This window comes from Cupressus sempervirens, chromosome 10 (assembly GCF_028749045.1).
Source record: "Cupressus sempervirens isolate cs-2001-9-10 chromosome 10, ASM2874904v1, whole genome shotgun sequence".
NCBI classification, from domain to species: domain Eukaryota; kingdom Viridiplantae; phylum Streptophyta; class Pinopsida; order Cupressales; family Cupressaceae; genus Cupressus; species Cupressus sempervirens.
In genome coordinates, this window is record NC_143127.1 from 683,810,931 (window position 1) to 683,834,798 (window position 23,868).

Here is a 23,868-nt window from a genome sequence, read left to right on the forward strand (position 1 = left end):
CATCTAGGTGGGAGTTCTTGGTGGGTGAACCTGGTGGGGTGACTTGATGAACAGACATAAAGAGTCGACTTGGTGAGAGTACTTGTTCTGGTGACTTGATGAATGCACTTAAATAGTCGACTTGGTGGGCTGACTTGTTGAAAAAATTGAAAAAGTCAACTTGGTGAGAGTACTTGGTGGGGTGACTTGATGAACGGACTTAAAGGTTCGACTTGGCGTGGTGACTTGAGGAAAGGACCTAAAGAGTTGACATGGTGAGAGTACTTGGTGGGATGACTTGAGGAACAGACTTGAAGAGTCAACTTGGTGAAAGTACTTGGTGGGTTGACTTGATGAACGCACTTGAAGAATCGACTTGGTTAGAGTATTTGGTGGGGTGACTTGATTAATGGACTCAAAGAGTCGACTTGGTGAGAGTACTTGGTGACGCGACATAATGAGCAGACTTAAAGAGTCAACTTGGTGAGAGTACTTGGCGGGGTGAACTAATGAATGAACATAAAGAGTTGACTTGGTGGGAGTACATGTTGGGCCGACCTGGTGGGGTGACTTGATGAATAGACTTAAAGAGTCGACTTGGTGAGAGTACTTGGTGGAATGACTTGATGAGCGGACTTAAAGAATCAACTTGGTGAGAGTACTTAGCGGGGTGAACTGATGAACAGACTTAAAGAGTCGGCTTGGTGGGAGTACTTGGTTGGCCGACTTGGTGGGTTGACTTGATGAATGAACTGAAAGGGTCAACTTGGTGAGAGTATTTGTTCTAGTGACTTGATGAACGAACTTAAAGAGTCCACTTGGAGGAGTGACTTGATGAAAGGACGCAAAGAGTCGACTTGGTGAGAGTAATTGGTGAGGTGACTTGATGAACGGACTTAAAGGGTTGACTTGGCGAGGTTACTTGATGAATGGACCTAAATTGTTGACTTGGTGAGAGTACTTGGTGGGGTGACTTGATGAACAGACTTAAAGAGTCGACTTTGTGAGAGTACTTGGTGGGGTGACTTGATGAACGCACTTGAAGAATCGAGTTGGTCAGAGTACTTGGTGGGGTGACTTGATGAACGGACTCAAAGAGTCAACTTGGTGAGAGTACTTGGTGGCGCGACTTGGTGAGCAGACTTAAAGAGTCAACTTGGTGAGAGTACTTGGCGGGGTGAACTGATGAATGGACTTAAAGAGTCAACTTGGTGGGAGTACTTGGTTGGCCGACCTAGTGGGGTGACTTGATGAACAGACTTAAAGAGTCCACTTGTTGAGAGTACGTGGTGGGGCGACTTGATGAACTAACTTAAAGGGTCGACTTGGTGGGTTGACTTGATCAACAGACCTAAAGAGTTGACTTGGTGAGAGCACTTGGTGGGGTGACTTGATGAACAAACTTAAAGCGTTGACTTGGTGGGGTGACTTGATGAACGGACTTGAAGAATCGACTTGGTTAGAGTACATGGTGGGGTGACTTGATGAACGGACTTAAAGAGTCGACTTGGTGAGAGTACTTGGTGGCGCGTCTTGATGAGCGGACTTAAAGAGTCAACACCGTGAGAGAACTTGGCTGGGCAAACTGATAAACGGACTTAAAGACCTTGAGGGGTGACTTGATGAATGAACTTAAAGAGTCAACTTGGTGAGAGTACTTGTTCTGGTGACTTGATGAATGGACTTAAAGAGTCGACTTGGTGGGGTGACTTGATGAAAGGACTTAAAGAGTCAACTTGGTGAGAGTACTTGGTGGGGTGACTTGATGAACGGACTTAAAGGGTCGACTTGGCGGAGTGACTTGATGAATGGACCTAAAGAGTTGACTTGGTGAGAGTACTTTGTGGGGTGACTTGGTGAACAGACTTAAAGAGTCGACTTGGTTAGGGTACTTGGTGAGGTGACTTGATGAACGCACTTGAAGAATCGACTTGGTGGGGTGACTTGATGAAAAGACTTAGAGTCGACTTGGTGGGGTGACTTGATGAACACACTTGAACAGTCGACTTGGTTAGAGTACTTGGTGGGGTTACTTGATGAACAGACTCAAAGAGCCGACTTGGTTAGAGTACTTGGTGGCCCAACTTGATGAGCCGACTTAAAGAGTCAAATTGGTGAGAGTACTTGGCAGGGTGAACTGATGAATGCACTTAAATAGTCAACTTGATGGGAGTACTTGGTGGACCGACCTAGTGGGGTGACTTGATGAACGAACTTAAAGAGTCGACATGGTGAGAGTACTTGTTATGGTGACTTGATGAACGGATTTAAAGAGTCGACTTGGTGGGGTGACTTGATGAAAGGACTTAAAGAGTCGACTTGGTGAGAGTACTTGGTGCGGCAACTTGATGAACAAACTTAAAGGGTCAACTTGGTGGGTTGACTTGATGAACGGACCTAAAGAGTTGACTTGGTGAGAGTACTTGGTGGGGTGACTTGATGAACAGTCTTAAAGAGTCAACTTGGTGAGAGTACTTGATGGGGTGAATTGATGAACGGACTTAAAGAGTCACCTTGGGTAGAGTACTTGGCGAGGTGAACTAATGAACAGACTTAAAGAGTCGACTTGGTGCGAGTACTTGTTCTGGTGACTTGATGAATGAACTTAAAGAGTCGACTTGGTGGGGTGACTTGAAGAAATGACTTAAAGAGTCGACTTGGTGAGAGTACTTGGTGGTGTGACTTGATGAACAAACTTAAAGGGTCGACTTGGTGGGGTGACTTGATGAATGTACTTAAAGAGTTGACTTGGTGAGAGTACTTGTTCTAGTGACTTGATGAACGGACTTAAACATTTGACTTGGTGGGGTGACTTGATGAAAGGACTTAAAGAGTCGACTTGGTGAGAGTACTTGGTTGGATGACTCGATGAACGGACTTAAATGTTCGACTTGATGGGGTTACTTAATGGACAGACGTAAAGAGTTGACTTGGTGAGAGTACTTGGCAGGGTGACTTGATGAGAAGACTTAAAGAGTCGGCTTGGTGAGAGTCCTTGGTGGGGTGACTTGATGAATGCACTTGAAGAATCGAATTGGTTAGAGTACATGGTGGGGTGACCTATTGGACGGACGTAAAGAGTCAACTTGGTGAGAGTACTTGGTGGCGCGACTTGATGAGCGAAGTTAAAGAGTCAACTTGGTGGGGTGCACTGATGAACAGACTTAAAGAGTCAACTTGGTGGGCCGACTTGGTGGGGTGACTTGATGAACAGACTTAAAGAGTCGACTTTGTGGGAGTACTTGTTCTGGTGACCTGATGAATGGACTTAAAGAGTCGACTTGGTGGGGTGACTTAATGAAAGGACTTAAAGAGTCGACTCGGTGAGAGTACTTGGTGGGGTGACTTGATGAATGGACTTAAAGGGTCGACTTGGTGGGGTGAATTGATGAATGGACCTAAAGAGTTGACTTGGTGAGAGTACTTGGTGGGGTGACTTGATGAACAGACTTAAAGAGTCGACTTGGTGAGAGTACTTGGTGGGGTGACTTGATGAACACACTTGAAGAATCAACTTGGTTAGAGTACTTGGTGGGGTGACTTGATGAACAAACTTAAAAAGTCAACTTAGTGAGAGTACTTCATGGTGTGACTTGATGAGCGGACTTAAAGAGTCAACTTGGTGAGAGTACCTGGTAGGGTGAACTGATGAACGAACTTAAAAAGTCGACTTGGTGGGCTGACCTGGTGAGGTGACTTGATGAATGGACTTAAAGAGTTGACCTAGTGAGAGTACTTGTTTTGGTGACTTGATGAACAGACTTAAAGAGTTGACTAAGTGGGGTGACTTGATGAAAGGACTTAAAGAGTCGACTTGGTGAGAGTACTTGGTGGGGTGACTTGATGAACGAACTTAAAGGGTCGACTTGGCAGGGTGACTTGATGAACAAACCTAAAGAGTTGACTTGGTGAGAGTACTTGGTGGGGTGACTTGATGAACAGACTTAAAGAGTCAACTTGGTGAGAGTACTTGGTGGGGTGACTCGATGAACGCACTTGAATAATCGACATGGTTAGAGTAGTTGGTTTGGTGACCTGATGAACAAACTCAAAGAGTCAAGTTGGTTGGGTGACTTGATGAACGAACTTAAAGAGGCGACTTGGTTGGGTGACTTGATGAAAGGACTTAAAGAGTTGACTTGGTGAGAGCACTTGGTGGGGTGACTTGATGAAGAGACCTAAAGAGTTAACTTCGTGAGAGTACTTGGTGGGGTGACTTGATGAACAAACTTGAAGAATCGACTTGGTTAGAGTAATTGGTGGGTGACTTGATGAACGGACTTAAAGAGTTGGCTTGGTGAGAGTACTCGGTGGCACGACTTGATGAACGAACTTAAAGAGTCAACTTGGTGAGAGTACTTGGTGGGGTAAACTGATGAAGGAACTTAAAGAGTTGACTTGGTTGGAGTACTTGGTGGGCCGACCTAGTGGTGTGACTTGAAGAATGAACTTTAAGAGTCGACTTCGTGACAGTACTTGTTCTGGTGACTTGATGAACAGACTTAAAGAGTCGATTTGGTAGGGTGACTTGATGAAAGTACTTAAAGAGTCGACTTGGTGAGAGTACTTGGTAGGGTGACTTGATGAACAGACTTAAAGTGTCTACTTGGCGGGGTGACTTGATGAACGGGCCTGAATAGTTGACTTGGTGAGAGTACTTGGTGGGTTGACTTGATCACCAGATTTAAAGGGTCGACTTGGTGGGGTGACTTGATGAACAGACTTAAAGTGCCGACTTGATGAGAGTACTTGTTCTGGTGACTTGATTAATGGAGTTAAAGAGTCGACTTGGTGGGGTGACTTGATGAAAGTACTTAAAGAGTCAACTTGGTGAGACTACTTGGTGGGCTGACTTGATGAACGGACTTAAAGGGTCAACTTGGTGGCGTGACTTGATGAATGGACCTAAAGAGTTGACTTGGTGAGAGTCCTTGTTGGGGTTACTTGATGAACGCACTTGAAGAATCGACTTGGTTAGAGTACTTGGTGGGGTGAGTTGATGAACAGACGTAAAGAGTCGACCTGGTGAGAGTACTTGGTGGGGCGACTTGATGAACGAACTTAAAGGGTCGACTTGGTGGGTTGACTAGATCAATGGACCTAAAGAGTTGACTTGGTTAGAGTACTTGGTTGGGTGACTTGATGAACAGACTTAAAGCGTCGACCTGGTGGGGTGACTTGATGAACGAACTTGAAGAATCGACTTGGTTAGAGTAATTGGTGGGGTTACTTGATGAACAGACTTAAAGAGTCGACTTGGTGAGAGTACTTGTTGGCGCGACTTGATGAGCGGACTTAAAGAGTCAACACCGTGAGAGTACGTGGCTGGGTGAACTGATAAACAGACTTAAAGAGTGGACTTGGTGGGAGTACTTTGTGGGCCGACCTTGAGGGGTGATTTGATGAACAGACTTAAAAAGTTGACTTGGTGAGAGTACTTGTTCTGGTGACTTGATGAACAAACTTAAAGAGTCGGCTTGGTGGGGTGACTTGATGAACGAACTTAAAGAGTTGACTTGGTGAGAGTACTTGGTGGGGTGACTTAATGAATAGATGTACAGGGTCAACTTTGCGTGGTGACTTGATGATCGGACCTAAAGAGTTGACTTGGTCAGAGTACTTGGTGGGGTGATTTGGTGAATAGACTTAAAAAGTTGACTTGGTTAAGAGTACTTGGTGGGTTGACCTAATGAACGCACTTGGAGAATAGACTTGGTTAGAGTACTTGGTGGGGTGACTTGATGAACGGACTTAAAGGGTCGACTTGGCGTGGTGACTTGATGAACGGACCTAAAGAGTTGACTTGGTGAGAGTACTTGGTGGGGTGACTTGATGAATAGACTTAAAAATTTGACTTGGATAGAGTACTTGGTAGGTTGACTTGATGAACGCACTTGGAGAATCGACTTGGTTAGAGTACTTGGTGGGGTGACTTGATGAACGGACTTAAAGGGTCGATTTCACCAGGTGACTTGATGAATGAACTTAAATAGTTCACTTGGTGAGAGTACTTGGTGGGGTGACTTGATGAAAGGACTTAAAGGGTCAACTTGTTGGGGTGATTTGATGAACGGACCTAAAGATTTGACTTGCTGAGAGTACTTGGTGGGGTGACTTGATGAACACACTTAAAGAGTCGACTTGGTGAGAGTACTTGGTGGGGTGACTAGATGAACCCACTTGAAGAATCGACTTGGTTAGAGTACTTGGTGGGGTGATTTGATGAATGAACTTAAAGAGTCGACTTGGTGAGAGTACTTGGTGGTGCAACTTGATGAGCGGACTTAAAGAGTCAACTTGCTGAGAGTACTTGGCGGGGTGAACTGATGAACAGACTTAAAGAGTAAACTTGGTGAGAGTACTTGGTGGGCTGACCTGGTGGGGTGACTTGAGCGGACTTAAAGAGTCAACTTGGTGAAGTACTTGTTTTGGTGACTTGATGAATGGACTTAAAGAGTCGACTTGGTGGGGTGACTTGGTGAAAGGACTTAAAGAGTCGACTTGGTGAGAGTACTTGGTGGGGTGACTTGATGAACGGACTTAAAGGGTTGAGTTGGCGGGGTGACTTGATGAACGTACCTAAAGAGTTGACTTGATGAGAGTACTTGGTGTGGTGACTTGATGAACAGACTTAAAGACTCGACTTTGTTAGAGTACTTGGTGGGGTGACTTGATGAACGCACTTGAAGAATCGACTTGGTTAGAGTACTTGGTGGGGTGAATTGATTAACGAAGTTAAAGAGTGAACTTGGTGTGAGTACTTGGTTGGCCAACCTGGTGGGGTGACTTGATGAATGGACATAAAGAGTCGACATGGTGAGAGTAATTATTCTGGTGACTTGATGAACGGACTTAAAGAGTCGACTTGGTGGGGTGACATGATGAAAGGACTTAAAGAGTCAACTTGGTGAGAGTACTTGGTGGGGTGACTTGATGAACAGACTTAAAGGGTCGACTTGGTGGGGTGACTTGATGAATAGACTTAAAGACTCGACTTGGTTAGAGTACTTGGTGGGGTGACATAATGAACACACTAGGAGAATACTTGGTGAGAGCACTTGGTGGGCCGACTTGGTTGGGTGACTTGATGAAGAAACTTAAAGAGTCGACTTGGTGAGAGTACTTGTTCTGGTAACTTGATGAATGGTCTTAAAGAGTCGACTTGGTGGGGTGACTTGATGAAATTACTTAAAGAGATGACTTGGTGAGAGTACTTGGTGGGTTGACTTGATGAACAGACTTAAAGGGTCAACTTGGTGGGGTGACTTGATGAACGGATTAAAAGAGTCGACTTGGTAAGAGTACTTGTTTTGGTGACTTGATGAACGAACTTAAAGAGTCGACTTGGTGGGGTGACTTGATGAAAGGACTTAAAGAGACGACTTGGTGAGAGTATTTGGTGGGGTGACTTGATGAACAGACCTAAAGGGTCGACTTGTTGGGGTGACTTGATGAACGGACCTAAAGAGTTGACTTGGTGGGGTGACTTGATGAATAGACTTAAAGAGTCGACTTGGTGAGAGTCCTTGGTGGGGTGACTTGATGAATGGACTTGAAGAATCAACTTGGTTAGAGTACTTGGTGGGGTGACTTGATGAACGGACGTAAAGAGTCGACTTGGTGAGAGTACTTGGTGGCGCAACTTGATGAGTAGACTTAAAGAGTCAACTTGGTGAGAGTACTTGGCGACGTGAATTGATGAACGGACTCAAAGAGTCAACTTGGTGAGAGTACTTGGTGGGGTGACTTGATGAAAAAACTTAAAGAGTTGACTTCGTGAGAGTACTTGGTGGTGAGACTTGATGAGTAGACTTAAAGAGTCAACTTGGTGAGAGTACTTGGCAGGTTGAACTGATGAACGGACTTAAAGAGTCGACTGGTTTGAGTACTTGGTGGGCAGACCTGGTGGGGTGACTTGATGAACAGACTTAAAGAGTTGACTTGGTGGGAGTACTTGTTCTGGTGACTTCATGAATGGAATTAAAGAGTCGACTTGGTGGGTGACTTGATGAAAGGACTTAAAGAGTCGACTCAGTGAGAGTACTTGGTGGGGTGACTTGATGAATAGACTTAAAGGGTCGACTTGGTGGGGTGACTTGATGAACGGACCTAAAGAGTTGACTTGGTGAGAGTACTTGGTGGGGTGACTTGATGAACAGACTTAAAGAGTCGACTTGGTAAGAGTACTTGGTGGGGTTACTTGATGAACACAGTTGAAGAATCAACTTGGTTAGAGTACTTGGTGGGGTGACCTGATGAACAAACTTAAAGAGTCAACTTGGTGAGAGTACTTGGTGGTGCATCTTGATGAGTGGACTTAAAGAGTGAACTTGGTGAGAGTACTTGGTGGGGTGAACTTATGAACAGAATTAAAGAGTTAACTTGGTGAGAGTACTTGTTCTAGTGACTTGATGAACATACTTAAAGAGTCGACTTGGTTGGGTGACTTGATGAAAGGACTTAAAGAGTCTACTTGGTGAGAGTACATAGTGGGTTGACTTGATGAATGAACTTAAAGGGTCGACTTGGCGGGGTAACTTGATGAACGGACCTAAAGAGTTGACTTGGTGAGAGTACTTGGTGGGGTTACTTGATGAATGGACTTAAAGAGTCAACTTGGTGAGAGTACTTGGTGGGGTGACTTGATGAACGCACTTGAAGAATCGACTTGGTTAAAGTACTTGGTGGGGTGACTTGATGAACGGTCTCAACGAGTCAACTTGGTGAGATTACTTGGTGGCACGACTTGATGAGCAGACTTAAAGAGTCAATTTGCTGAGATTATTTGGCAGGGTGAACTGATGAATGCACTTCAAGAGTTAACTTGGTGGGCCGACCTGGTAGGGTGACTTGATGAATGAACTTAAAGAGTCGACTTGTTCTGGTGACTTGATGAACGGACTTAAAGAGTCAAATTGGTGGGGTGACTTGATTAAAGGACTTAAAGAGTCAACTTGGTTAGAGTACTTGGTGGGATGACTTGATTAACGCACTTAAAGGGTCAACTTGGCGGGGTGACTTGATGAACGGACCTAATGAATTTACTTGGTGAGAGTGCTTGGTGGGGTGACTTGATGAACACACTTAAAGAATCAACTTGGTGAGAGTACTTGGTAGGGTGACTTGATGAACGCACTTGAAGAATCAACTTGGTTAGAGTACTTGGTGGGGTGACTTGATGAAAGGACTCAAAGAGTCAACTTGGTGAGAGTACTTGGTGGCGCAACTTGATGATCGGACTTGAAGAGTGAACTTGGTGAGAGTACTTGGTGGGGTGAACTGATGAACAAACTTAAAGAGTGGACTTGGTGGGCCTACCTAGTGGGGTGACTTGATAAACAGACTTAAAGAGTCGACTTGGTGAGAGTACTTGTTCTGGTTACTTGATGAACGGACTTAAAGAGTCGACTTGGTTGGGCGACTTGATGAAAGGACTTAAAGAGTCTACTTGGTGAGAGTACTTGGTGGGGCAACTTGATGAGTGGACTTAAAGGGTTGACTTGATGAACAGACCTAAAGAGTTATATTGGTGAGAGTACTTAGTGGGGTGACTTGATGAATAGACTTAAAGAGTCGACATGGTGGGGTGACTTGATGAATGAACTTGAAGAATCGACTTGGTTAGAGTACTTGGTGGGGTGATTTGATGAACAGACTTAAAGAGTCGACTTGGTGCGAGTACTTGGTGGCACAACTTGATGAGCGGACTTAAAAAGTCAACTTGGTGAGAGTACTTGGTGGGGTGAACTAATGAACGGACTTAAAGAGTTGACTTGGTGGGCTGACCTGGTTGGGTGACTTGATGAATGAACTTAAAGAGTCGAGTTGGTGAGAATACTTGTTCTGGTGACTTGATGAACAGACTTAAAGAGTCAACTTGGTGGGGTGACTTGATGAAAGGACTTAAAGAGTCAATTTGGTGAGAGTACTTTTTGGGGTGGCTTGGCGAATGGACTTAAAGGTTCGATTTGGTGGGGTGACTCGATGAACGGACCTAAAGAGTTGACTTGGTGAGAGTACTTGGTGGGGTGACTTGATGAACAGACTTAAAGAGTCGACTTGGTTAGAGTACTTGGTGGGGTGACTTGATGAATGCACTTGAAGAATAGACTTGGTTAGAGTACTTGGTGGGCTGACTTGATTAATGAACTTAAAGAGTCAACTTGGTGAGAGTACTCGGTGGCGCGACTTGATGAGCGAACTTAAAGAGTCAACTTGGTGAGAGTACGTGGTGGGGTGAAATGATGAATGGACTTAAAGAGTTGACTTGGTGAGAGTACTTGGTGGGTCAACCTGGTGGGGTGACTTGATGAATGGACTTAAAGAGTCGACTTGGTGAGAGTACTTGTTCTGGTGACTTGATGAACGGATTTAAAGAGTCGACTTGGTGGGGTGACTTCATGAAATGACTTAAAGAGTCAACTTGGTGAGAGTAGTTGGTGGGGTGACTTGATGAACGGACTTAAAGGGTCAACTTGGTGGGGTGACTTGATGAACAGACTTAAAGAGTCGACTTGGTGAGAGTACTTGTTCTGGTTACTTAATGAACGGCCTTAAAGAGTCGACTTGGTGGGTTGACTTGATGAAAGGACTTAAAGAGTCAACTTGGTGAGAGTACTTGGTGGGGTGACTTGATGAGCGGACTTAAAGGGTCATCTTGGTGGGGTGACTTGATGAACGAACCTAAAGAGGTTACTTGGTGAGAGTACTTGGTGGGGTGACTTGATGAACAGACATAAAGAGTTGACTTGGTGAGAGTCCTTGGTGGGGTGACTTGATGGATGCACTTGAAGAATCGACTTGGTTAGAGTACTTCGTGGGGTGACTTGATGAACGGATATAAAGAGTCAACTTGGTGAGAGTACTTGGTGGTGGGACTTGATGAGCAGACTTAAAGAGTCAACTTGGTGAGAGTACTTGGCGGGGGGAATTGATGAACAGACTTAAAGAGTCAATTTGGTGAGAATACTTGGTGGGGTGACTTGATGAACAGACTTAAAGAGTTGACTTGGTGAGAGTACTTGGTGGGCCGACCTAGTTGGGTGACTTCGTGAACGAACTTAAAGAGTCGACTTGGTGAGAGTACTTGGTGTGCCGACCTTGTGGGGTGGCTTGATGAACAAACTTAAAGAGTCAACTTGGTGCATCGACGTTGTGGGGTGACTTGATGATCGAACTTAATGAGTCAACTTGGTGAGAGCACTTGCTGCGCCAACCTAGGGAGTCGAGCTGGTGAGTCGAATTGGCTAGTGAGCTTAAGAAGGCAACTTGGTTGGGAAAGTTGGCAAGGCGAGATGGTAGGCCGACTTGGTGAGCCAACTTGTCGAGCAAACTGAAAGAGTCAACTTTTTGAGGCTACTTGGTGGGGTGACATGGTGACCCCACTTGATGAGGCAACCCGGTGAGTGAACCTATCCAACCCTTGGTCGCTAGCCCTAAGGAGAGGCAACTTGGCGAGCTGACTTGGTGAGCAGACTTAAAGAGTCAACTTGGTGAGGCAACTAGATGAGTTGGGTCATTGAGGTGACTTGGTGGGTTGACTCGATGAGCTGACCATGCGAGAAGACCTTGTGAGCGAACTAAAAGTGTTGACTTGGCGAGCATGCTTGAATAGTCAACTTGTTTAGCTAACTTGGAAAGCCGACATCGTGAGCAGGGCTTAAGACGTAACTTGGTGAGGTGATGCAGGAAGCTCCCCTTAATACCATAAACATATAACAAAACCATACTAATAATAGTAAATGCGAGAACAAAATGTGGTCTTGTCATTTGGACCGCAAAAGTGGAATTGCATAATTCATAAGCATAATATGCTAACCCACATGGGTGCCTTCACTGCAACAGTCTACAAAACAAGCTGCCAGCTATCACCTAGAGTTGTCCTAGACAACGTTTAGACCTTTCTTAAATAGGCAATTGTATGCCAACTGGGAAGGTTCTAGATGCTCAGACTTAATACCTATGGCTGGAAGACCTTGACAATACACATAAGTCTGCCTAATACATCTTTGACAAATTATTTTAGAAATTTCGGTAGCCCAACTTTCGAAGGCCATAACTCACGAATTGTTTCTCCGATTGGCTATTATGACCACTTTTTGGAAATGCCAGCTCCTGATCTACAGGCTCGGAACTGTGAATGCGCCCTTCCCTCAATTTTTTAGACCTCATCCGGGAACTCTAAGGCCTCCAACGGTGAGCCTAAAGATTTTTAGCATATTTTTCCACTGAAAATCTGCAATAACTTCTCGACACTTATGCTTGAGCTAACTTGGTGAGTGGACTTAGAGAGTCAACTCATTGAGGCAACTTGGTGGGGTTGACCTGGCAAGGTGAAACCCACTTGGTGAGAAAACTACAAGAGTTGGCTTGGTGAGCGTGCTTGAATTTTTGGCTTGGCAAGCTGACATGGCGAGTGGGCTTAACGAGGCGAGTTAGCGGGGCAACTCGGTGAGTGGAATTAAAGAGCCAACTTGGTGAGGCGACTCGGTGAGTTAGTTCGTTTAGATGACATGGTGAGCCAAATTGGGGAGGCGACCTAGCGAGTGAACTTGGTGAGCTGACTTGGCGAGCCGAATTGGGGAGTCAACCTAACGAGCAAACTTGAAGAGTCAACTCATTAAGGAAACTTTGCAAGTCCACCTTGTGAGCCGACCTGCGGAGATGACCTAGGGGTAGACTTGGTGAGCATGCTTTAATTATTGGCTTGGTGAGCTGACACAAGGAACCAACCTAGCGAACTAACATGGTGAGTGGTCTTAACAGGGCGAGTTGGTTAGGCAACTTGGTGAGTGGAATTAGAGAGCCAATGTGGTGAGGTGACTTGGTGAGTTGGTTCATTGAGATGACATGGTGAGCTAACTAGGCGAGTCGACCTGGCGAGTGAACTTAAAGAGTCGACTTGGCAACGTACTTGAGTCGACTTGGTGAGGCGACCTGGCGAGCAGGCTCAAAGAGTCAACATGGTGAGGTGACTTGGTGGGCCTACTTGATTAGTCGACTTGGTGAGCCGACCTGACGAGCTGACACGGTGAGCGAGCTTAAAGATGCGACTTGGTGGGGTAACTAGGCAAGCCAACTTATCGAGGCGAGATGGTGAGTCGACTTGGTGAGCTGACTTGGTGAGCGCACTTAAAGAGTGAACTTCGTGAGGTGACTCAGCGAGTTAGCTCGCTGATGCAACTTGGGTGAGCCGAGTTGGGGAGCAAACTTAAAGAGCCAACTTGGGCAGGCTAACCTGGTGAGAAAATTTAAAGAGTTGACTTGGCAAAGTACTTGAACAATTGACTTGGTGAGCTGACATGGTCAGTGGGCTTAGAGAAGCAACTCGGTGGGGCAACTTGGCGAGCACACTTGCTGGGGCAAGGTGATAAAATGACTAGGTGAGTCGACTTGGTGAGCTAACTTAGGGAGCTGACTTGGTGAGCGAACTTAAGGAGTCGACTTGGTGAGGCAACTTGAATAGTCAACTTGGTGAGCTGACTTGGGGAGCCGACATGGTGAACAATCTTAAAGAAGAGGTGACCTAATGGGGCAACCTGGTGAGGTGAGACGGTAAGTCATCTTTGTGAGCCAGCTTGTCGAGCTATGAGCGGACTTAAAGAGTCAATTCTTTGAGGCAACATGGTGGGGTGATTTGGTAAAGACCACATGGTTAGGCGACTTGGTGAGCTAACTTGGCTAGCAAAATTGGCAAGCAAACTTATAGAATTGACTTGTTGTCCTCAGCCAAGATCGCACGCCTGGGTCGACCCAACTTGGGTCACTCGACTGGGTCAACCCATCTCTATCGCCCCAGCCTAGGGTGACCCAATTGGGTCGCCAGAGTGGGTCAATGAGGGAAAAAAAATTCATGGGAGGCCTTGTATAGTGAAAAGCACTAAATTTTGGGCATTACAAAAAAAATAAAAACAAGTTACCCACTTTTGGTTCACGCTTAGGTTTCAGTTCACATATTGCCAAGCCGACTCGAGGCGTTATGCCTAGCTAGCCAGATTTGAGGTAGGGTAGCCGAAACGATCCGATTTGAGAATTTTCTTTATAAAAAGAGATCATGATAGGCCCCGTAAGGCAAAAAAGAATGAAATTTTGGGAGTTCTAAAAAAATGTTACCCAATTTTGGATCATACACAGGGCTTAGGTCATGTAGCATCGAGGTGCCCTGGGTGACATAATTCGAGTGAAAATTCGACGATGGCATGAGTCGTACAAAAACATTGGAGGCCATTAAGGCTCGAGGCGCTTTGAGTCGAGGTTGCCGAGGCGGGTCGGGTTCAAAACTTTGGGCGTTAACCAAAAAGAAAATGTTAACCGCTTTTGGATCACGTACACGGCTCGAGGCACTTAGAATCAAGTTGAGCATAGTGACATGAGTCGTGCAAAAAATTTGGAGATGACTCGAGTGGGGGTATCTAACTCTATTCGAGTTCAAAGCTTTGGGACATGACAAAAAATTTAAAAAAAGAAAAAAGAAAAAGTTACCCGGTTTTGGATCACGTACATGACTTGGGGCGCATAAAATCAAGTCAAGCACGGTGACATGAGTGGTTTGAAAAAATTGCAGGCGATTAAGGCTTGAGGCAATTTGAGTCGAGGTTGCTAACACTATTCGGGTTGAAATCTTTGGGTGTTAACTAAAAAAGGAAGAACTTAACCACTTTTGGATCATGTGCATGACTCGAGGCACCAAGTCGAGCACGGTGACATGAGTCCTATGAAAAAACTGGAGGTAGTTAAGGCTCGAGGCGATACGAGTCAGGGTTGCCGACACAATTTGGGTTAAAAAATTTGTGCGTTAACCCAAAAAAAATTGATCGCCTTTGGATCACGCACATGACTTGGTGCACTTAGAATTATGTTGAGCACGGTGACAAGGAGTCGTGCGAAAAAATTGGAGGCAATTAAGGCTCGACGTAATTTGAGTCAGGGTTGGGATAGTTGGGGCGATTCATGTCGAGGTTGCCAACGCGATTTGAGTTGAAAACTTTGGGCATTAACCCAAAAAAAAAATTTAACCTCTTTTGGACCACGTACATGACTCGGGGCACTTGGAATCAAGTTGAGCATGGTGACATGGGTTGTGTGAAAAATTCGGAGGCGATTAGGCTCGAGGCGATTTGAGTCGGGGTAGCCAACTCAATTTGAGTTCAAAACTTTGGGCGTTAACCAAAAAAATAAGTTAACCAATTTTTAATCACGTACATGAGTCGTCTATGCTCACAAAAATTACAAAACCCCACCCGCCTGAAATTTGCAGTCAAAAGATTTTTTTGCCCTCACAAAAATTTACAAACCCCACCCACTCGAAATTTGGACTTGGAAGATTTTTTCGCCCTCACGAAATTTACAAACCCCACCCGCTTGGAATTTGGCACTTGGAAATTACGAAACCCCACGTGCCCAAAATTTGGACTTGGAAGATTTTTCTGCCCTCACGAAAATTGCAAACCCGACCCACCCGAAATTGCACTAATTACAAACCTGACCCACATGAAATTGCACTTGGAAGACTTTTTTGCCCTCGAGGAAACTTTGGCACTCGAGAGATTTTTTCGCACTCGCAGAAATCACAAAACCCCACCCTCCAGGAATTTGGCACTTAGGAGATTTTTCCACCCTTCCAAAAATTGCAAACCCCACCAGCTCAAAATTTGGGACTTGGGAATTCTTTTCCCCCTCGTGGAAATTTTACAAAACCCCACTTGCCCAAAATTTGGCACTCGGGAGATTTTTCTGCCCTGGCAAAAATTTCTACAAAACCCCTCCCTCCCGCCCAGAATTTGGCACTCGGGAGATTTTTCTGCCTTGGCAAAAATTACAAACCCCACCCGCCAAGAATTTGGCACTTGGAAGATTTTTACGCCCTCGCGAAAATTGCAAACCCCACCCACCAAGAATTTGGCACTTGGGAGATTTTTTCACCCTTGCAAAAATTGCAAACCCCACTCGCCCGAAATTTGGCACTTGGAAGATTTTTTTGCCCTCACGAAATTTTTTACAAAACCCCACCTGCCCAGAATGTGGCACTTGAGAGATTTTTCCGCCCCACAAAAATTACAAATCCCACCCGCCGAGAATTTGGTACTTGGGAGATTTTTTCGCCCTTGTGACAATTGCAAACCCCACCTACTCAAAATTTGGCACTTGGAAGATTTTCCCGCCTTCGCGCAAATTACAAACCCCACCCTCCAGGAATTTGGCACTTGGGAGATTTTTTTGCCCTCGTGGAAATTTTTATAAAACCCCACCCACTGAGAATTTGGCACTTGAGAGATTTTTCGCCCTCGCGAAAGTTTTCACAAAACCCCACCCCCTCAAAATTTTGCACTTGGGAGATTTTTCCGTCCTAGCAGAAATTACTAACCCCACCTGCCAAGAATTTGGCACTTGGGAGATTTGTTCGCCCTCGCAAAATTTTTTACAAAACCCCACCCGCCGGGAATTTGACACTCTGGAGATTTTTTCGTCCTAACAGAAATTACAAGCCCCACCCATCGAGAATTTGGTACTTGGGAGATATTTTTGCCGTCGCGAAAATTTTCACAAAACCCCACCTGCTTAGAATTTGGCACATGGGAGATTTTTTCGTCCTGGTGAAAATTACAAACCCCACCTACGGAGAATTTGGCACTTGGGAGATTTTTTAGCCCTCGTGGAAATTTTTACAAAACCCCACCCGCCAGCCAGTTATCCCTGTGGTAACTTTTATGACACCTCTAGCTTCAAATTTTGAAAGTCTAAAGGATCGATAGGCCACGCTTTCACGGTTTGTATTTGTACTAAAAATCAAAATCAAATGAGCTTTTAACCTTTTGTTCCACACAAGATTTGTGTTCTCGTTGAGCTCATCTTAGGACACCTGCGTTATCTTTTAATATATGTGCTGCCCCAACCAAACTCCCCACCTGACAATGTCTTCCACCCAGATCGGCGAGCCTAGATGCACCTTAAGGCCAAAAATAGGGGCATTGCCCCATCTCCGCCTCACGGAATAAGTAAAATAACGTTATAAGTAGTGGTATTTCTCTTGTGCCTGAAAGCTCCTGCTTATTCTACACCTCTCAAGTCATTTCACAAAGTCGAACTAGAGTCAAGCTCAATAGGGTCTTCTTTCCCCGCTGATTCTGCCAAGCCTATTCCCTTCGCTGTGGTTTCTCTAGATAGTAGATAGGGATAGTGGGAATCTCGTTAATCCATTTATGCGCATCACTAATTAGATGACAAGGCATTTGGCTACCTTAAGAGAGTCATAGTTACTCCCGTCGTTTACCCGCGCTTGGTTGAATTTCTTCACTTTGACATTCAAAGCACTGAGCAAAAATCACATTGTGTCAGCATCCACAAGGACCATCGCAATGCTTTGTTTTAATTAAACAGTCGGATTCCCCTTGTCTATACCAGTTCTGAGTCGACTGTTCGCTACTTAGGGAAAGCCCTCCGAAGGGGGCATCCTGCGTCTGTCGCCCGATCGACACACAACAGCCTACCCTCACCGCGGGAGCAGCTCGGCCAGGCCGCCAAAAACCCACGAGTTTGGGGTGCAGACCCCTAGGCCCAGCCGTTAGAGCCAATCCTTTTCCTAAAGCTACGGATCCATTTTGCTAACTTCCCTTACCTACATTCTTCTATTGACCAAAGGTTGATCACCTTGGAGACCTGATGCGATTATGAGTACGACCGAGCATGAACGATACTCGGTCCTCTAGATTTTCAAGGGCCACCGAAGGTGCACTAGACATCGCAGGACGTGTGGTGCTCTTCCAGTCGCTGGACCCTATCTCCGATTTAACCGATTTTAGGGTGGGCAGGCTGTTAAAAAGAAAAGAAAACTCTTCTCGGGGCCCCCGCCGATGTCTCCAGATTTCCTGATGTTGCTATCTGCTGCCACGTCCCAATTTGGGAATATTAAGTCAATTCCCTTTCGATGATTGCGCAAAGTGCGCCCTTGAAACAGGGTTTCCCCATCTCTTAGGATCGACTAACCCATGTCCAAGTGCTGTTCACATGGAACCTTTCCCCACTTTAGTCTTCAAAGTTCTCATTTGAATATTTTCTACTACCACCAAGATCTACACTGGGGCTGGTCCACCCAGGCTCACGCCCAAGGTTTCACAAAAACCCCCGCATCCTACTCATCGAAGCTTGGCACTTGCCCCGACGGTCGAATATAGGTTGCGCGATTCATCACCATCCATTTTTGGGGCTAGTTGATTCGACAGGTGAGTTGTTACACACTCCTTAGCAAATTTCAATTTCCATGACCAACGTCCTGCTGTCTTAATCAACCAACACCCTTTGTGGGATTTGGGTTAGCGCACAATTTAGCACCGTAATTCAGCTTTTGGTTCATAACGCATCGCCAGTTTTGCTTACCAAAAATGGCCCACTTGGAGCTCGTGATTCTGTGGCATGGCTCAACAGAGCAATTGCATCGACTTACCTATTTAAAGTTTGAGAATAGGTCGAGGGCGTTACGCCCCTGATGCCTCTAATCATTTGCTTTACCCGATAAAACTCGCACGTGAGCTCCAGCTACCTTGAGGGAAACTTCAGAGGAAACTAGCTACTAGACGGTTCGATTAGTCTTTCGCCCCTATACCCAAGTCAAACAAATGATTTGCACATCAGTATTAATGCGGGCCTCCAACAAAGTTTCCTTTGGCTTCACCCTGCTCAGGCATAGTTCACCATCTTTCGGGTCCCAATAGGTGCGCTTGCACTCGAACCCTTCATAAAAGATTAGGATCGGTCAGCGATGCACCACCCGAGAGGGGATCTCACTATTAAGCTTCCTTGCGCCTAACAGGTTTTCCCAACTTGCCAACTCACACACATGTTAGACTCCTTGGTCCGTTTTTCAAGACGGGTCGGATGGAAAGCCCGCTGGCCAGCGCCACAAGCGCATAGGTGCCCGAGAGCCCGCTGTGAAGGTACGTGCTTCGCTCCTTGACCGCCATGACAGAAGTATTTGTGCGACCAGAAGGTTGCGCTTGTGCTGCCACGATAGCCCGCGCTGGCACGTCCCCTGAATCGAGCGACGGACTGGCTCACACCGTTTCGCATCCGACTGGGGCACATCGCCGGCCTCCATCCACTTCCCTCTTGGCAATATCAAGCACTCTTTAACTCTCTTTTCAAAGTCCTTTTCATCTTTCCCTTGCGGTACTTGTTCGTTATCGATCTCTTGCCCGTATTTAGCCTTGGACAAAATTTATCACTCGATTAGGGTTGCATTCCCAAACAACCCGACTCGCCAACAGGGCCTCATGGTGTGACAGGGTTCGGGCCTGACGGGGCTCTCACCCTCTCCGGCGCCCCCTTCTAGGGGACTTGGGCCTAGTCCGTCACTGAGGATGCTTCTAGAGACTACAATTTGAAAGGCGCGATCGTCGAATTTCATGCTGGGGTCTTCCCAATTTGCTCGCCGTTACTAGGGGAATCCTGGTAAGTTTCTTTTCCTCTGCTTATTGATATGCTTAAACTCAATGGGTATTCACGCCTGACTTGTTGACGCGATAGAGATGTAGCATGCCTGCACTGCGGTGGACCGCTGGACGCAGAATAAAGTTCCTCATGAGGAATCGTTCGATCAGTGCAAACCAACGCTGACCTTTGTGAGCCACTGCTCGTCGTGATGGATCGACAGACCTCGTGCTCATTTCAGGCGACCGCGCCACTTGCAGACACGGACGGCCATCTCCGCTCCTTGCTGGGGAGGGCAATTTTGTAGTGCGATGCCCAAGCAGATGTGCCCTTGGCCGAGGCCTCGGGTGCAACTTGCATTCAAAGACTTGATGATTCATGAGATTCTACAATTCACACTAAGTATTGCATATCGCTACATTCTTCATCATGGCAAGAGCCGAGATATCTGTTGCTGAGAGTCATGATTTTGTTATGCTTTTGTCTTTTAGCGACTCAAGCACGCAAAGCACTGGATCGCGCTTCATTCTTTGGATTTCTAAGGTGCGTGATGCACCCGTGTGTTGGGTGTTGACACATCCCGAACCCTGAGCACCCAATGGGTGCGACGAGGAAGGCTGTGGTGTGTCCTCGTCCCATCACCTCGCAAAGGTGGGAGTCGACACATGGGAGAGCCTTGTCATTGGACGGGGCCCCTACCCCGCAAATCATGCAAGTGCACCCATCCTAAATGTAAAACACTCCAAGCGACGAGTTAACACACCTGGGCAAGGCAACGTGGGGTTGTAGTAGTCCCGACTTGCTACCGTCGAAATGATGGATCCCTTGCACAACGCCACGCACGCGATTGGACCATGAAATCTCAATAAGGGACAAGGCTCGGACCCCCTCTGAACTACAACCGAGCAGAGACATCTCGCTTTGACGCAAATGTCATTCGAAGGCACCGAGCGTAATCCAGATTGCATTTGAGTCTCGTCTTCACCCCATGGGGAATCCACCCTTTCGATCACGACACTCGATGTGACCCTCGACCTTGATGGCATTGGACCCGTAGCTTGGCTATCCAGCACATCACTACAGGGCCAAGTGTTCGCATGTCACCGAGATTTTGGGGGCGGAGAGGAGGCCAGCTCCATCCCCTACACGATTATGGGTCTCGAACTGACAATGATCCTACCACAGGTTCACCTACGGTAACCTTGTTATGACTTCTCCTTCCTCTAAATGATAAGGTTCAATGAACTTCTCACGACGTCGCTGACAGGAACCACCGTCATCACCACGATTTGAACACTTCACTGAATCATTCAATCGATAGGAGCAACGGGCGGTGTGTACAAAGGGCAGGGACATAGTTAATGCGAGTTGATGACTCACGCTTACTAGGAATTCCTCATTGAAGATCAATAATTGCGATGGTCTATCCCCATCATGATGCAATTTGGCAAGATTTCCAAAACCTTTCGGGCCAGGGAGAGAAACTCGTTGGTTGCATCAGTGTAGCACACATGTGGCCCAGAACATCTAAGGGCATCACAGACCTATTATTGCATCAAACTTCCATGGCCTAGGAGGCCATAGTCCCTCTAAGAAGCTGGCCGGGAAGGGGAACCTCTGTATAGCTAGTTAGCAGGATAAGGGCTCGTTCGTTAACAAAATTAACTAGACAAATCGCTCCACCAACTAAAAACGGCCATGCAAAACCCCCCATAGAATGAAGAAAGAGCTCTCAATCTGTCAATCCTTACTATGTCTAGACCTGGTAAGTTTCCCCGTGTTGAGTCAAATTAAGCCGCAGGCTCCACTCTTGGTGATGCCCTTCCATCAATTCCTTTAAGTTTCAGCCTTGCGACCATACTCCCCCGGAAACCCAAACACTCTGATTTCTTAGAAGGTGCTGGCGGAGTCCTTAGAGAAACACCCACCGCTTCCTAGTCAGCATCATTTATGGTTGAGACTAGGACGGTATCTGATTGTCTTTGAGCCCCCAACTTTCGTTCTTGATTAATGAAAACATCCTTGGAAAATGCTTTTGCAGTGGTTTGTCTTCCATAAATCGAAGAATTTCACCTCTGACAATGAAATACAAATGCCCCTGACAGTCCCTATTAATCATTACTCAGGTCCCGAAGGCCAACGGAATAAGACCAGACTCCTATCGCGTTATTCCATGCAAATGTATTCAGAGCGTAGGCTTTCTTTGAGCACTCTAATTTTTTCAAGGTAATGGCGCCGAAACTGCGACCCAACCAATTAAGGCCAGGAACACGCCGCTGGCAGAAGGGACGTGAGGGCCAATGCACACCAAGAAGGCGGACCGACCGTGGCGAACGAAGGCCCAACTACGAGCTTTTTAACTGCAACAACTTAAATATATGCTATTGGAGCTGGAATTACCGTAGCTGCTGGCACGAGACTTGCCCTCCAATGGATCCTTGTTACCCTCCAATGGATCCTTGTTAAGGGATTTAGATTGTACTCATTCCAATTACCAGACTCGATGAGCCTAGTATTGTTATTTATTGTCACTACCTCCCCGAGTTAGGATTGGGTAATTTATGCGCCTGTTGCCTTCCTTGGATGTAGTAGCCGTTTGTCAGGCTCCCTCTCCAGAATTGAACCCTAATTCTCCATTACCGGTCACCACGATGGTAGGCCTCTATCCTACCATTGAAAGTTGATAGGGTAAAAATTTTAATGAAGCATCGCTAGCACAAAGGCCGTGCGATCCATCGAGTTATCATGAATCACCAAAGTAGTAGGCAAGCCCGTGCCGAACTTTTATCTAATAAATGCATCCCCAAGAGTCGAGATTTGGTGCATGTATTAGCTCTGGAATTAATATGGTTATCCGAGTAGCAAAGTACCATCAAAGAAACTATAACTGATTTAATGAGCCATCCGTAGTTTCACAGTTTGAAATAGTTCATACTTAGACATGCATGGCTTAATCTTTGAGACAAGCATATGACTACTAGCAGGATCGATTAGGTAGCTTCTAACAACGAGGCGACCCCCAAGACCTGCTAGAGCCAAGGGATGCTCGCCGCGATTGGAAACCAAAATTTGCATTCGCTCTGTCATGCATCCAAACATAATCCCCTGCACAAGCAACAAGAATGGCGTTCACAACACAAGCAAGACTCGCAATGCTCAAAGATTTCACACAAGAGGAAAGTGTCCCATCATCGATTGGAGAGGGCCAAATAGGGAGCCTCGGTTCACAGACACCTGGGAAGAACATCTCGTACGGAACCCTTTACCCTCAAGCTCGCTGTGCCCACTACTCAAAAAGAATCCTCAAGTCTGTACGAGATGCACTGCGTACGTAGCCACCTCAATTATAAGGTCACTACGAGACATCCATTTCCCAGGCATATGCCTCCTACGCGCCTGTTGAGGTGCACCCGCACAGACAAAAGCCTTCTCGATCGCAACAAACATTTTCCCATGATGAAGAGTTGGTTGCCGAACTGCCCATGGAGACCACTGTGCTAAAAGGTGAAGGGTCATGCGAGTCAAAAACATGGTTGGTTATGCGATTGGCGGGGGCATCACTGTGCACACACCCACCTCAATTATAAGGCCACTCAAGGGCATCATGTATAACACCCCCTGCACACATTTATAGGTGATGAGAGCCTGCCTGCATACACAGACATGTCTAACCTCTGGCAAATATCTCCTTTCCTAGCACAGCTTTGCTAACCGTTCCCCATGACACGTGATTTGTCAGCGTAGGTACAAAAAAGTTCCTACGGGTGAACACTCACACTAGCGTTGTCAAACAAGCTTCAATCTCATGCACATGCACATACCAAAGAACTGCACTACGAGGGAACCACCCACGAGCACCCACATCTCGACAAAAAGCATTTGTGTGATTTCTTCCCCTAGACAGACACGTTGGCTTGCACTTGTCGGAGCATTGCAAAGATGAGCGCTCTGGTTCGCAACAGCTTGAGAAGAACATCTCATACGAAACCTGTTCCCCCAAAATGCTTGAATCACAAATGCTCGCAACAGAGTCGTAATGCAAAGATGTACACCACACACGTGACTAAGTAAGGACACTCAGAGACATCCATTTCCAAGGCATATGCCCCCTACACACTTTTTGGTGCACCCCGTACAAATGGCCATACTTTGACAAGCCCTCCCAAAATTTCGCATCTGAAGAGAGATGAAATGCCTTGGGCTTTTTGTCCACACAATGCAAACACTGAATGCTCTATTTAGGGGGAAGTTGAAGAAGAGTATCTCTCACAGATATGCATGAGCCACAGCCGTTTAGATCACACGTGCAGGACAGGGCATGGAGATTTTCTTCATCCAAAAAAAAATTAATGGTTATACTCTACGCTTCTACTGGCTCGGACCACAAAAGCTGTCACGACAGTGCCATGCACTTCTGTAGGATGAGACAGTGAAGAGGCAAGCATGCACCGAGAATGCACTAGCGAA

The 23,868-nt window shown here is 46.2% G+C and overlaps 1 non-coding gene and 2 pseudogenes across 1 annotated transcript; all 3 read right to left on the reverse strand.

Moving 5' to 3' along the window:
- Nucleotides 1–17,608: 17,608 nt before the first annotated feature.
- Nucleotides 17,609–19,468, reverse strand: LOC149535679 (25S ribosomal RNA; annotated as a pseudogene).
- Nucleotides 19,469–19,710: 242 nt separating this feature from the next.
- On the reverse strand, nucleotides 19,711–19,864 carry LOC149535680 (5.8S ribosomal RNA). The gene has a single exon (XR_016358259.1). It is a non-coding gene; the product is annotated as a 5.8S ribosomal RNA (ribosomal RNA).
- Nucleotides 19,865–20,569: 705 nt separating this feature from the next.
- Nucleotides 20,570–22,398, reverse strand: LOC149535681 (18S ribosomal RNA; annotated as a pseudogene).
- Nucleotides 22,399–23,868: the final 1,470 nt, after the last annotated feature.